The sequence below is a fragment of the Idiotropiscis lumnitzeri genome, chromosome 2 (genome assembly GCF_059441095.1).
Source record: "Idiotropiscis lumnitzeri isolate Australia: NSW breed Sydney's pygmy pipehorse chromosome 2, RoL_Ilum_1.0, whole genome shotgun sequence".
Taxonomy (NCBI): Eukaryota; Metazoa; Chordata; class Actinopteri; order Syngnathiformes; family Syngnathidae; genus Idiotropiscis; species Idiotropiscis lumnitzeri.
The window spans coordinates 27,810,319-27,826,336 of record NC_142392.1 but is presented as its reverse complement, the minus strand read 5'-3'; the positions used below and the strand labels follow the sequence as shown (position 1 = coordinate 27,826,336).

Below are 16,018 nucleotides of genomic sequence, written 5' to 3'. Positions count from 1 at the left end.
AATACTTTCATCATTGCAGTATTTTTCCATCGTTGCAGTACTTCTACCATTATAGTACTTTTATCATTGCAGTATATTTTATCATTGCAGTACTCTTACCATTACAGTATTTTTATCATTGCAGTATTTTCTATCATTGCAGTACTTTCCTGTCATTTCAGTACTCTCACCATTACAGTACTTTTATCATTGCAATATTTTTATGATTGCACTATTTTCAATCATTCAGTAGTTTTTATCATTACAGCGTTTCCCCCTCCGTATAATAGACAGGCATTAGGAGTGTTTCCTTACACTTGGATACGTTTATACTGTGTATATTTGCATGCGTTTTTATGAATGTCTGCTGCTAATGTTACACATTAACGGCTACATTACGCCGCCGACTCTGTGTGATCTATATCTTTGCTGCTGTAACACTTCAAATTTCCCCATTGTGGGACTAATAAAGGACATCTTTATCTTGATCTTTATCTTAATCTTTAAGAATAAAATAATAATTATTTAAAAAAGGCATAGGCATTGTTTAACGTTTGAAAGGGAGATGTAATGACAGCAGTTATATCATTGGTCACTAGTTGGCAGTATTGCCTGACGTGTGTTTGGTTACCAGACGAACAAGTGTGTACGCACATAGACGAGAATGCAAGTCAATAAATAAAGAGACACAAGCTTGCAGCATCACGTTACCTGCGTGACTTCTTAAGATAGAAGATGGAACATTACAGTAACCATTAGTGATGGGTAGATGAGGCATCCTGTATCGTTTCGACACAGTGACACAATGTATTGACACTGTGTTGACACTGTGTTGCTGAATACTGACACCTGGTGGACTTGCAGGAAATATTTGACAGGGTCATCTGACACTGATCTGTCAAACTAATTTTATCCAATTCCATTGATTAGCGACGTGATGTGTTTTTATATATCCTATTTCGTATTACATTCCATTATTTTCATATTTATCTAATTTATATATTTAACTGAATTATTGTTGTATTGCACTGGAGAGGGGAGCTCCCTATTCTCGTTGCACACTCGAGTACAATGACAAAGGGATTTCTGATTCTGATTAGGCATTTGCTTTCACATTATTTTTACATACACGCAATTTCATAAAAAAAATCTTTGATATTCGAGACGCAGTTGATAAATTAAGAGAACATCTGTCTGAATGCCCAAGTAAAAGTGTTGTGAATGACAATGGACTCATTGTAATTAAAGATTTTTATTCCAAAAAATTAGTTTCTCCAGCGTTTTGTTATTCAGTCTATTTCTTTTTTTGAGGCAATCTCCCCCGCCTTTGAGAAGATCCTCTCACAACGCCTGTGTGGCTAATATAAATAGGTGAGGGAACGTTGCCTCCATGGACTTCCAGTATAAGAGCGGGTCTTCCGTACGTGCAACGTGTCCTGCTGACATATAGCGCTGCACCTCTGAGTGCGCATCAACAGTGACGTCTTCCATCTTGCGGATCTTTAACGCAACGTAACGCGCCAATAACTCGATGCTTGTTTTGAGCGTCCATCCTGTTGACAGATGCGCGTCCCTATGAACACGGTTTGGCGCGCGACCGCCGTGTCGACACGATTCCGGTAGTGGTCACGTGACTTTCTTAAAGCAGTACGCGCACCGACACGGGGTTTGCCCTGGAAGCTCGGCGCGCGCATCGAGGCCTCGGTGTCGTTGGACCCATCACTAGAAATCAGTGCATAAAAGAATGCATAGTGGGGGGTCGACTCCATGTTTTTTCCAGTCTAAAATTTGAACTGATTATTTTACATTTTACTGGTTTTTATATCTTTTTCAAGCAATTCTTTATGGATGGAATTCTGCCTGACTCTAAAAAATATGCACACTGCGACGAAAACATCAATGGCGGTTGATCAATTTTAGTGGATAAAACACAAAATATTATTTTTTTAAAAATCAAGTACATATTGGTCTTATTTATTGATGAACTTTGGACTGTCTTGGTCGGGTGAGGGTCAATGAACCTCGGGTGGCCCTGCACTGTTTTGTGCACATGTGCGTAGTTTCACCCCATCCAAACATTTAAAATACATTTAATGCATCCATCCAGGGTTGCTCGGATCTCATCAGTGAACAAGCGCATGCTGCAAGGAATGCATCTGCATCTTTGGCTTACGATGGGCTTAAAAATGGAGAACGTCACAACCCCCTTTACGTGAAAGCCAAAGATTTCTTCTCCAATGTGGCTTTTTATTGAAGCAGACTTGAATATGCAAACTCATACAGAATGGACACACTTTGACTTTATCACACCCGTCCACACGCTTCCTGTTGTTCGAACGGTTTCAGCTTTCAAGACATGTTTGGGTCACACTTCTGTTAAATGCGAGCTAAACGGTTTCCTGTCAAACACGGTTCAAGACGTGCATCTGTTTTGGGGGCTTCTTGCTAAACTGCCAGCATAGACAAATCTGTTGCCACTGAACTAACGTTTTCCGGTTTAAGAGGTCCATGTTTTTGTGACCTTCTATTAACCTGTAAGCATAGTTTTGAAACATGATGACATGACAAACGTAATTTCTTTAACACCGGGTCGCACGCATTGCTCCGTGTGCGGCAGGCACAAGTCATGTAGAAACAATATAAGACAAAGTCGCCGCCTGAGGTTTGACTTGACCAAACCAAATTTTTCTTTCTGTGTCCGACAGACGTCAGTGAAAACGATCTCCGTTCTGTGAAAGAGGAGCCAAACTTGACTCACATCAAAAAGGAGGAGGAGGAGATCAACAAGTCACCAGTGAACGTTGTCCCTATAAAGACTGAAGATGAAAAAAAGGATGTGAGTGAGGACAACAGAGGGGCGGAGCCTACAAGCAGCAGCTCAAGTCATCACGTGACAACAGACGGTGATGAAGACCACTGGGGGCCATCACAAGTACATAATGAGGACACATTATCACACGCTCATGACAATGATGATGATACTAATGATGATGATAATGGGCAAGCTAAAGGTGAAAGGGCATGTCACACTGACTCATTCACTTCAAAGCTGTCTTTAAAAGGGCACAGAAAAACACACAGTGGTGAAAAACCTTTTTCCTGCTCGGTTTGTGGCAAAAGCTTCTCTCGAAGGTTTTATTTAACAATCCACACAAGAATGCACAGTGGAGAAAACCCTTTTTCTTGCTCAGTTTGTGGCAAAAGCTTCTATCAAAAGTTTGATTTAACACGCCACACAAGAACACACACTGGAGAAAAAACATTTTCCTGCTTGGTTTGTGGTAAAAACTTTTCTCTAAAATCAAGTTTAACAAATCACACAAGAATACACAGTGGTGAAAAACCTTTTTCCTGCTCAGTTTGTGGCAAGAGGTTCTCTCGAAAGTCGCTTTTACGAAGCCACACAAGAACACACAGTGGAGACAAGCCATTCAGTTGCAGCGTTTGTGCTAAAAAATTCTTTTCTAAAAAGGGTGCTGAGAGTCACAATTGTGCTGGTGAGAAAAGCAGCGATCCATGAAGCTTAAAAAAAAGACCAAAAAAACTGAAGGGACTGACTCTTTGTGGTAAAATGTAAATGTGATTTTGAATGAAATATGATATATTTAATTTTGCAAAGATTTTTTATTGACATTAAGCCAATGTGATCTGTGCCAGAAGAACCAACGTGTCTGAGTGATCATGATTTGTTTTGGTGTTTACATCAAACATGTCAATAAAATTAATTGCCTTTGCCTGGAACAACATTTTTTAACATTATGCTTTTCAGTTGTGTTTTTAATCGTACCTAATGGAAAAGTTGTGAGAAGAAACTGTGATTATGAAATCGGTGCCTTCCACAATCATCAATAAAATCACTTGTTCCACTTGCTCAACTGGCCTTCATTACGCTGTGTGAAAAAGTGAAAAACTGAACTAGAAGTTGAACTATAAAAAGAACAAAGCTCACCCCTATGCTTGGAAGGGGGGTGGTGACTATCCAAGTGGGGGGACTATGCATGAACTTTCGGATGTGGGTTGCCGCGGTACGCGACCCCTGCATTATAGGACTGGATTTTGTACGAACAGCCCAGTGCGTCCTTGACCTGGGGAGGAACACGTTGGCTTTTCCCAGACGCCCCACAGTTGAAATGGTGCGCCCTACACAGCCTGAAAAGTCATTCCTTCCGACGTCGAGCGCAGCCATTGCACAGCAGGAGTCTGATCCCACCCATGAACCGCTGGCTCCTATGACTTCTCCACCCACATCAGATGCCCACATTGATGAGCATTCCTCTTCCCCGGCCCCGTGGTCCATGACAGGTGGAGTGGACAGATTAACGGCAGTGCGCGAAGTGTAGAAGCGCACCAGTGATGATTTAGAACCCAAGCAACAGGAGGAGCTGTGGCAACTGTTGTGGGACTTTAAGGACATTTTTGTGCTGACAGAAGAGGAGGTGGGCCGAACAGACTTGGTGCAGCACGAAATTGACACGGGGGATGCACGACCTATCAAAGCACGCCCCCGCCGCCTTCCCCTTGCACATCAGGCAGATGCGGACAGCGCAATTGACGAGATGCTGAAAGCTGGCATCATTGAGCCATCTGACAGCCCTTGGGCCTCAGGGGTTGTCATGGTAAAAAAAAAGACGGTGAAGAAAAGGTTCTGTGTGGACTATAGACCCTTAAACAGCGTGACCAAGAAAGACTCCTATCTACTGCCCCGCATTGATGAGACTCTGGATCTGGTGTATGGATCGTCCTGGTTCTCCTCATTAGACGTGCGCAGTGGATATTGGCAGGTGCCCCTCAGCCCGGAAGGCAGGCCAAAGACTGCTTTCTGTACTGGCAGGGGGTTGTGGCAGTTTCGAGTTCTCTGTTTCGGCCTGTGTAATGCACCTGCTACCTTTGAGCGGCTTACTGACAAGGTGCTGGCTGGCATCCCCCGACAGGAATGTTTGGTCTATTTGGATGACATCCTGGTCCATGGGAACTCTTTCCATGCAGCCTTGGAGGCCCTGCGCCAGGTCTTACAAAGAATTTCCACTGCGGGTCTGAAGCTTCACCCTGACGAGTGCTGCTTCATGAGGAGAGAGCTTGAGTTCCTGGGACATAAAGTTGGAAGGGAAGGCATTAGCACTTTGGAGGAGAAAGTGCGAGCCGTGAGGGACTGACCTACTCCCAGCAACCCGCGTGAACTGAAGAGCTGGAAATCACCATGCCAACGCTGACGCTATGTCTCGACGCCCTTGTGCTCTTGCTGGCTGCCGCTTCTGCGAGAAGAGAGAGACCCGAGAGAAGGAACTTTGTGGTGATGAGCAAAGCCCCGCGCATGATCATGTCGACCCCGTATGTAGGGAGGTGCAGGTTGTGGAGGCACCTGAATGGAGGAAGCAGCAGCAACAGGATGTTGACCTCCGACCTGTATTGCAGTGGGTCGAGTCGGGTCAAAACCCTAAATGGGAGGAGGTCGCTAGACACTCGCCTGCCACTAAAGGTCTGTATTCAAAGATTGGGACTCTTTAGGTCAAGGATGGGGTGCTCCAGAGAGCTTGGAAGGAGCCTGCTACTGGTGAGGATAGATGGCAGGTGGTCGTCCCCAGGGCTCTGAGAGAGGCTGTGTTGAAAGCTTCTCTTGGGCCTGCAGGGGCAGGACACTTTGGTGTGTCGAAAACACTTCGCAGACTCCGGCAAAGTTTCTATTGGGGCCAACTAAGGCGAGATGTTGAGGACTTTTGTCGCCGTTGTGACCTCTGCACAGCGCACAAGGGCCCACCAGGCCGGTCTCGTGCCCACCTCCAACAGCTAGCAGTGGGCACTCTTATGGAGAGGATTGCGGTGGACATAATGGGCCCCTTTCCACGCACTGACAAAGGCAACCGTTATGTCCTAGCTGCTATGGACTATTTTACGAAATGGCCAGAAGCATATGCCATCCCCGACCAAGAAGCAGAGACTGTTGCAGACGCGCTGGTGGAAGGCATGTTTACAAGGTTTGGGGCAGCTGAGGTCATTCACAGCGACCAAGGGAGAAACTTTGAGTCGGCTGTGTTCACTGCAATGTGTGAGCGACTGGGCACGAGGAAAACGCGCACCACACCTCTGCATCCTCAAAGTGATGGGCTCATTGAGCGCTTTAACAGGACCTTGGCAAAACAACTCGCAATTATCACAGCGGAGCACCAACGAGATTGGGACAGGCATCTCCCTCTGGTTTTGTGGGCCTACAGGTCCGCTGTACAGTATTCCACTTCATGTACACCTGCCCTGCTCATGCTGGGGCGTGAGCTACGGACACCGGTGGAAATGGCTTTTGGCAGACCCCCTGATACACCAGCCGTGCCACCAGGACCAGAGTATGCCAGGAGACTTCAAGAAAGGTTGGAGTCAGCACGTGTCTTTGCTCGCGACCATTTACAGAAGGCAGGTGTAAGGCAGAAAAGGAATTATGACATGAAGGCCAGAGGGACGGACTTTAAGGCTGGAGACCTGGTTTGGGTGTCCAGCCCAAAAAGGAAAAAGGGCAGGTGTCCTAAATTGGACAGGCACTGGGCGGGGCCGTGTGGCGTGCTGGAGAGGATAGGAGAGGTGGTGTATAGGGTGCAGCTGCCACCTGGTGGCAGACGGGTAGCCCTCCACAGAGACAGACTGGCCCCAGATAGAGGTGGTGCCGTTCCACAGCAGCAGTCTGGGTCGCGGACACACTCACAGTGGGTTTCGAATCCCAACCCTCCAAGACGGCGGATTGTACCTCCACTCTCACCCCCATAGGCGGCTACAGTTGAGGACTCATCGCCTGATGCTACACTGGCTGTTCCGAGCGGACATGCCTCGGGGCGGCCTCAGCGACAGAGGAGACCACCGGGTCACCTCAGTGACTTTGTTGAATGACGCCCTCGGGACGAGGTTCTTGATAAAGGGGAGGGCAGTGTAATGACTTTGTAAATAGTTCAAGGGTTCTGTGTTTCCTCTTTTCTGTGGAGGCTGTGAAGGCAGCAGGGGAGTGAACGTTATGTTGTTGTCGTTGTTGTTGTTGTTAAATCACTCGAGGCGCCTGAGGATAATCCTCAGAAGCGCTAGACTCGCGTGTGGGAGTAGCGGGGGGAATGGGTGACGTAGAGTTGGGGGCAAGAGATGACGGGGTGATAGTTATAGATGAAGTGGGGACGCTACGACTGGCCCGTGCCACCCGTGCAGGCGGAGAGAGCCCAAACAGATTCTGCAGACGAAGCCTTGTATGTCCATTGAATATCGGGACAGGCCGGAGCAGCTCCTGTGGAACCCCCGTCGACAGGCGGCACAGTCGATGTCGCCCGCCCTAAGAAGAAGAGATCGCAGATGCAGGACGGGCAATGCAGCTCCGATAAGGGAAAAGGGCGCCTCCCACGACGCGAGTCTGAGTGTAGTAGCCAGGATTCGCAGGGCTCCTCCATGAAGAAGCCCTTCGCGGGACACCTCGAGAAGGTTCCTGGTCTTTGTCCCGCTGTTGTTGTCGTTGTGTTTGGTTGTGGTCTGATCGGCGTGGTTGCGGCCAACAGCAGCCGTTTTTGGCTTAATAATGGATGGATGGACAAATTGGCCTGACTTATTATACAACGTTACAGTATTTTTCGTTCAGCGCTCAACAACAACTTACGTCATCAACAAGTTACCCAGGGGGCACCACTGCATTCTCAATGAGAAACGACTACAATCAACACATCACATCTGTTCAAACCGAAGAACAAAGTTGAGCCTTGATTGAACTCGACAGGAGTAACACTGAGTGCCTGTTGAAGTAACTATTCCAGACCACGCCCATATTGGCATAAAAATTATGTATGAGTTAGTGAAGGACGTGTTTGTTGAAAAGTAGTTATATTATATTTGGAAGCAGATATTAACAAAGGAAAAACAACTGGTTATTTGATTTTCATTTTAAAAAATAAATTCCCAAATTGAAATGCAGCTTGTTTGTTTTCTGCAACAAGGAAGGAAACGTCTCAAAACAGCTTGAATTTAAAATTTTGTTTCGACTACAAAAATAGAATATAACACGAGCAAAAATGGAAAAACGGCTTTTCTATTTATTTGAGATTCCCGGAAGTGGTCGGAGAGGGACAAATTGAAAGACTGCAATTGCGTTTTCTAGCCTATAGGTGGCAATGTTTTCCACAGTTTTGAATGAGTGAAGACGGGTTTTATCGCCATTTACTGTTTAATAAACAACGACTTTTAAAGTTTGTGGTATATTATTGTTGTAGATGTGCGGGTCTGGCCCAGCTTCCCTCCGGACAGGTCGACAAGCAAGGCTGGAGTGGTGATATAAAAAAACTTCTGAGACACTCTGGTGGTTGGAAAAAGATTGTATTGGTGTCAAATTAGCTGATGCCAGAAGTTCCCCCAAAAAACAACAGTTGCACTATGTTAGAAGTAGAAATGAAGAATTATTACCATCCATATGTTACAACGTATGTGTGAGAGTATGTAAATAGTTTGTGTATTTTTAATCATGTTTTTTATACACTATTTGTATCAATGATAATTACACACACACTCACAGACACGCACATCATTGCTTCAGCACACATGCGCACACCCACACGCTTGTTTTAAGTTTCACTTTCCATAGGTTTCGTTTTTCTTTGAATAAAGTCCAGAAGGATGGGCAAAGAAGTCAGTGAGAGTGCGGGAGAGTGAACTGGCAAGACGTCTACTTCACTTCCTGGCTTCTCCTCCCATCGCGATGGAGAAAAGACAAAACCTTCCCTGGTTATTCCTCTGGTTCTCTGCATTTAATTCAGTCTAATGAAGGCGTCAGGACCTTTTAAACCTGACATTTATTGGTGCCGGTCAACCCGGGAGCCACACCCGGACGGGCGAACGTCGCTGGATATTTCGGGGGCCAACGAATCTGACGTCAGCGCTTCACCATTTGAAAGCGGGTCCCTGAGCTGCGGCGCGGCCGTCCGCCCGGATGTCGGTTCCCTGTCGGACCAGGCGGATCCGGAGGAAGCCAGGTATTGTTTTTCAAATTATTTTGTGCCACCATTTTAAAATTTAAAATATTAACACAATTCGTAAGGGGTGATTTATGTGAGTAAGGAAGAGCGCGCCGGCCGTTTTGCAGTAGTTCGGTCGAAAAGAAAAGAAACTGGATCGTGCTCGTCTAAGGAGTTATAGAAAAATAATTAGGCCATAACTCATTGAGAAACTGGGTTTCTCGGGAGACTGGGTCTCCCTTACGGAAAGCACGGTTGCGTTGATTGACGGTTCTGCGGTCCGTCTGATAAAAAAAGAAGAAAAGAAAAAAACCGGATCGCGTTATTCAAGGAGTTACAAATAGTATTAGGCCGTAACTCATTGAGAAACTGGGTTTCTCGGGAGACTGGGTCTCCCTTACAGATAACGCGGTGGTAAAAAAGAACGTCCTGCGGTACGTCTAAACCGGATCGTGTTGTTTAGGGAGTTACAAAAAGAAGAAATTAGGTCGTAACTCGTTCAAACCGACAGCACGGTAGAGTCTATTAAAAGTTCCTCGGTGTCGATAAATGGAAATTATCGACGACTTAGAGGTCTACTCACAATTTCACATTGAAATTTAGGGAATAATAAGGCATTATTTTTGGTGGTTTTTATTAGAATATTGTTTGAAGCTGCGCAGCTGTGTGTGTGTGTATGAGGACAAAGAGAAAAAAAAAAAAGGTGGGGGTTTGCGTGCGTGAGGGGGCGTGCGTGCGTGTGTGTGTGTGTGTGTGTGGGTTTGGAGAAGTAGCTGACCAGACAACAGCAAAAGAGAAGAATTTGCAGAGAAGCTGAAGAAAAAAAAAAAAAAAAAAACCCGCACACACAACACCAGATGTGGAATGATCATTTTGCTGTATGCAAAGTGAGTGAATGGTGTGATTGGGGATTACAAATACCATTTGGTATTTTATCCCGTATAATGCAATAAGGGTTATAAACAGGAATAGTATTTGAGGATGACAGAGAGTGTTGTTGAAGAAGGTAAAGAAGGGGCGGGGTTGCAACTGCCCCCTGCATCCTGAATTACCCCCCCACCACCCACATTATCAGGTAACGCCACATAGAATGAGAACTAGATCAGACAGAACTGCATCGATAAGACAAAAAACCCCAATAAAAGATGGACAAACCAAAAAAGCGCTCACCTCAATGTGCTGCGTGTATAAGTGACAGTGTGCATTTGTGGCAGAGGCTGCATTCGCCCTACAGGGCTGCACATACATAATTATGAGCGATATTAGATAAATTAAAGTATTTATTATGGGCAAAAGATAAAGATGGAACTGTGTGTGTCGTTTTGTGGGCCCGTGTATATGTCTGTGTGTCTGTCTGAGTGTCTGTCTGTGTGTCTAAATGTCAGGGAGAGTGATCAAAGTGGTTGGAATTATGCTAAAAGGATTGATGAAGTAGAGATAAAATGGAATCAAGGATTAGTAACCAACAAAAGGCTACTTATGAGTGACGAGATCTTATTGAGAAAAATAATTCCCAAATTTACAAAAGAAATTAATAAAGAAGATGATTTGAGGAGATAAATTCATTTAAATTTGAAATTAAATAAAATAACTTATAGGCTTAAAAGAAAAGAGAGAAATAGCCTGATGTGCGTTTTCTGAAAAATAAAGAAATTGAACCCAGACGCCTAGGCTGGTTTAAAAAGATGAGTGAAGATAAGGAAGTTCATAAAAAAACAGGATCTTGATAAAATTCAGTATTTAGACTCATGGAAAGCTGAACATGGTTTTAATGGTCAGTTAAAAACACAAAAAATAGCCGCATTGCAGAAATCAATCATAGCAAAGACAAAGAAAGACCACAAAAAGATGAAGAAAAATGGCTTTGAAGAAACAGAATATTGGATGAGGGTAGCCTTAAAAAGAGAAGAGGGTGACAAGAAACAGAAAAGATGAGACATTTGGGCAATACAAAGTGAGAATGACAGCTGTGTTTCAAAACCACAGCGGGCTGCAGGAAGATGGTGATGTGGATGGGACATTTCAACAGCAGTTGAAGAATGCTTCACATGCAGGATCAAGAGAGGAAATTCATAAGTGGGTAAATAAACATTACATTTGCCTGCCAACAGGTACCCTGGAGGAGTACGTAAATCACGCCCTCCATGCTGAGAAGATAGAAAATAAAAGGAAACAGAGGTCTATAGACACTTTTTATCAGAATAAAGGTCAGAAAGTCTTTTATCAAGGTGGAAGAGGCTGAGACAAGGACGCCTTCCCACCGGAGATGATATTTGTTACAGTTGTGGCAGATCAGGACACTTTGCCAGAAACTGCCGTCAACCACACAGGAAGACCACACTAAAAGAAGGCCAGATAGCAAGAAATTGCCTTGAGAAGAAGCAGCCTTCAGCATGACTAAGATAGAAAGATTAAAGAACAGATGAGTTTTTAAATGAAGAGGTTTTCCTAAATTGACAAAAGATATTGGCTTTTGATTAAATGATTGAGCTGAAATAACCGTATTGGTAATGGGACACCAATTACCCTTTTTATGTGACATTGGTGCAGATAGGATTGCTTATAATAAATCAATTTCAAATGATAGGGCAAGTGAGAAAGGGGCCATAGTCAGATTTGCAAGGGGAAAATGGAACAGAGTAACAGAATTAGAACCTGTGTGGTTGAGGGACCCAGAAGGCCACTGAGTTGGTTGCATGAATTGAAATTAGTTTTATTTTTACAGAATAATGAGAGCCCAAGTTGTGGGGATGTGATTAATTTACAGAAAAAGTTTAGTGATGAGACAATTTATACTTACATGATTCAATAGACAAGATATATCATTTTGATGATGGTTTTTACTTAATTGTATACTTGCGTCACCTTCAGAAAGGGAGAAGTAGGTGTTATGAAATTTTAACAATTGGATGAAGCTTTTGAAAGTGAACATGAGGAATTTTTGCAAAAACATAGATGTTTCTTGATTTTTTAAATTTTGATTCGAGACATTGGTAGGTTTGAGTGGTTGTGGAAAAACTACAGTGAATTTGGAAATTAGGAGCAGACTGTGGAGAGGCTCCTGTGAGGAGGAGGATAGAAATTAGATTTTGCTTTTTGGTGAATTGAAGAAATAAATATTTTAGATTTCATATTCCAGTTGATCATGTTTATATTAAAGTAGGCCAGAGATGCAATGAAATGCAGAAATATAAATGATACAGGAAAAATTTGGCAAGGGCTATAATTTTCATTAAAGCAGAGAAGAAATTAGAAATTAGAAATTGAGTCAAGATTAGAGAAAAAAAATAAAAGATAAAATAGAATTAACATGTTCATTCTGTGATAAGAAATTTGTGATTATGTGAAAAGGGAAAAAGAGAATTACAGGCTTTTCAAATAAAACAACCTAATTTAAATTGGCCAACTTGTAAAATGGAAAAGAAGATTCTAAATTATGCACAAAAAGCTTGAACGTGTTGAGCAGAAGGAAGAAAAAGAGAAAACATTTTAAAAAAGAAGGAAGCAGAGAGTCTTGTGATAAACAATAACTTTTCAGGACGAAGAGAGAAGCAACAGAGGATCACATGGCGAAAGAAAGAACCTAACATAAAAGTGTGTGTAGAAGGACTTCTACATCAACATGCGTTTTGCTTATTAAGCCGTGATACACTGACAATTGGACTTTAATATCAGAATCAATAAGCAAGGGCGAATTTAAACAAAAGTCAAAATTTTAAAAGGACGCATTGTCAGTGATAAGCGGGAAGAAAAATAGTAATAAAACTTTGCCAGACCACTTTTGTGTAAACACTTTCCTTGGGACTTTCATGACCTCCATTAAGTCCCTGACCTTTCATAGATAAAGTTGGAGCCCAAAGTCTCTCAGGGCTGTAATTTATGCGGCAGAGAAAGAGCCCAACAGGCTTAGGGTGAGTTTAAAACAACAGTATCATGGCCATAAAATGGGTTGTGTATGTTGGAACTTGTGGAGATACACTGCAAGATTGTATTTACAAAGCATCTTAATGCACTACCAAATTATTATTATAAGCCATTTGGGCAAACAGTGACTGCAAAAAATGGCTTCATGGACTTGTGTTGCTGCAGAAACACAGGAAAGTGAATCCATTTGCATATTAGTCACAACAATTTGGATTTCGTGGCAGAGAACCACTTAAGAGTGTGATCAAGAGCTTTCACTGCTGCTTTAAGGAATGAAAAAATGACATTCCATCACACGACATTCACATTGCACGGCGATTTAATTGTAACATTACATTAATAAGGTGCGATGCATTTAAGCCCAGCGTCATTCTTTTTCCACGCACCATTTAGAAGGCGCCACACGACTGTGGAGCCGTCCAAATTTTCACCAAACCCAGGACTTGACTTTTTGACATTTTTTCCTCCCGACTGGAGGAGTTAAGACGTGTAAAGACATGAAGACCAGGTGCACCTTCCAGACTGATAAGAAAGTGTCTGAGAACCAAGGTTGTAGGAAGAAATCACGCTGACTTTTATGCGATGGGAGTATTAGTAGTGCGATACCAACAGATAACTTGTAAAAGAGAGAAATTGTTAGGATAAGCAGGAAGAGCGTAGGCGGTTGTGAGCTAATTAAAATTTGGAGTTTCCCATCTTGTATGAGCTGTATGGTTACAATGTGAACTCACAGTCAAGATAAAATGTTCTTGTGTTCTGTTGATTTTGGGCGAACGGGTGCTTTAAAAATCACAAAAGATAAAAGAAAAGTTGCGCATAAAGCACGTCTAAGTAAGTATTTGTAAATAAAAAAAAAATTCTCTGAACAGAAAATGACACGATTACGATTGAATAAAGGCTGGAGCCAAGCCATAACCTCAGAGTCAACATAGCACAAGAGGTTTCATGAAAGCACACACACACACACACCCACACCCCCACCCCACCCCCACACACACAGTAAATCAACTTGACAAGTTGATCTCAGGCCAGGGAAAAAGGCATCACTAATATAACATGCACATGTGAGAACAAAGGTGCAAACATTGCTGAGGACAGGATCAGCAAATTGGCAGATGGCAAATCCTGGCTGCCTAATTAATTGATTAGAGGAATAAGATGATTGACACACGAGCAGATAGTCGTGTGTCAACAGGGGGAAGTATGATATGAAATTGTTCCCACATATAGACTTTTCAACAAAAAACTTTTTTTTAGACAAAGTGTTAGTTGTTTGGGTTGCAATATTGTTTGGTTATAATTAAAATGTTTTCAAAATGGATCAAGCTGTTTCCAACAACACATGCTGATGCTAAAAACGATTGGGAAAAGTGTTGTGTAATCAAATTATCCTGACATTTGGAATTTCAAGAAGTGATTTGAAGTGAAAATGATGCATTTTGTGAATGATGTTGTAACAAGTGGGACAGTTGTTAAAAATGGACTCAAAGCGTCACTGTGCATATAGTCTGCAGGACTTGTGGAACGCACTAATGAAAAAAAAAAAAAAAAAAAAAAAGGAGACAATGGCCAGACTGTGTTTCAATCACAGCAATGAGGACAATGCCAGCCGAAGGAAAGACACTATCCCCTATAGACTCTCAGGTTCATCAGAACCACCAACAAAAAACATGTTTGACCGAAAAAGATGCAAAAGACGCAAATACTGGTCAAGTGTTTTTCTGATTCACAGAGAATTCACGTCCGTGTGGAAGACCAACTCTTCTTCAAGGTGTTGAAACGACTCCGTTGGGGGGAAGTGAATGCTGAGATGGCCCTCGCCACATGATGGCGGTGACCCCGACGCTGCAAAGGTCGCGGGGCGTGGCAGCTGGATCCACCAGTTGCAGTACAAGCTTCACCGGTTTCCAGCTAAAGGCCTAGCAACGCGAATCCCTCCCCGAGTCACAATCTCGGACCACACGCACATCAGAACCACACCACCAGCCACAGATACGAATGTTGAAGCCACAGAATAAAAAGATTAGATATGGTTTGGAAATTAATGACGTACATAAAGAAATTTGAACCTTGATTGAAGAACATAATTGCATTTAAAGTTTTAAAAATGAAACAATTATTGATGTTATGACCACTATGAAGAATTTGAAAGACACAATATATATCGGGATAATTATGGTTTTCATTTTTTGTTATGTGTAGTCTGTTTTTGTTGCATTATTTTTATGACAAAAATGATGATTAATTGCATGTTTGTTGCCCAAAAGTAACATTACAATCTGATTGATGTTGAGTATGACAAACTCGAACTGGACAATGACGAACTCGAACTGGACACTGAAACGTAAAATGAATATGGACTTGTCGCCCAAGCCCCACGCACGAAGATCCGGGAGGTAAAGACGGCTGTCTCCTCCTACAGCGAGGCAAGGGGCCTGCATCGAGTCCCCCAGAGACAAGCTCTGCGTGGAGACAGTTTTGTTATTTTTCACTAGGCACATTGAAATGTATTTTTATATGTTTTATTACCTGATGACTCATCTTAAAGCCGTATGGACATGATTTAAATCCGACAAACAGGGGGGAAATGTGAGAGTATGTAAATAGTTTGTGTATTTTTAATCATGTTTTTTATACACTATTTGTATCAATGATAATTACACACACACTCACAGACACGCACATCATTGCTTCAGCACACATGCGCACACCCACACGCTTGTTTTAAGTTTCACTTTCCATAGGTTTCGTTTTTCTTTGAATAAAGTCCAGAGGGATGGGCGAAGAAGTCAGTGAGAGTACGGGAGAGTGAACTGGCAAGACGTCTACTTCACTTCCTGGCTTCTCCTCCCATCGCGATGGAGAAAAGACAAAACCTTCCCTGGTTATTCCTCTGGTTCTCTGCATTTAATTCAGTCTAATGAAGGCGTCAGGACCTTTTAAACCTGACATTGCTAATTTTACATTTTAATATTTCCCGATTTCATTATATAAGCAATCCAAAGTAAAACAAATATAATATAGCATGAACAAAAATATTTGGTATATTTGACAAAATGAAAGTTTTTCCGAAGTGAGATTCTGCTTAGCAACAAACCCCAAACGCTTGATAGAGCTCAACCTAGAAAGTGTATTTAGCCAGTCAGAAATTTATT

The 16,018-nt window shown here is 42.8% G+C and overlaps 1 protein-coding gene across 1 annotated transcript in view; it reads right to left on the bottom strand.

Annotated features, from left to right (window-relative positions):
* LOC148342184 (uncharacterized) overlaps positions 1 to 16,018 on the bottom strand; it is a 60,654-nt gene that overhangs the window by 20,760 nt on the left and 23,876 nt on the right. The gene's annotated exons all lie outside the window — the stretch shown is intronic.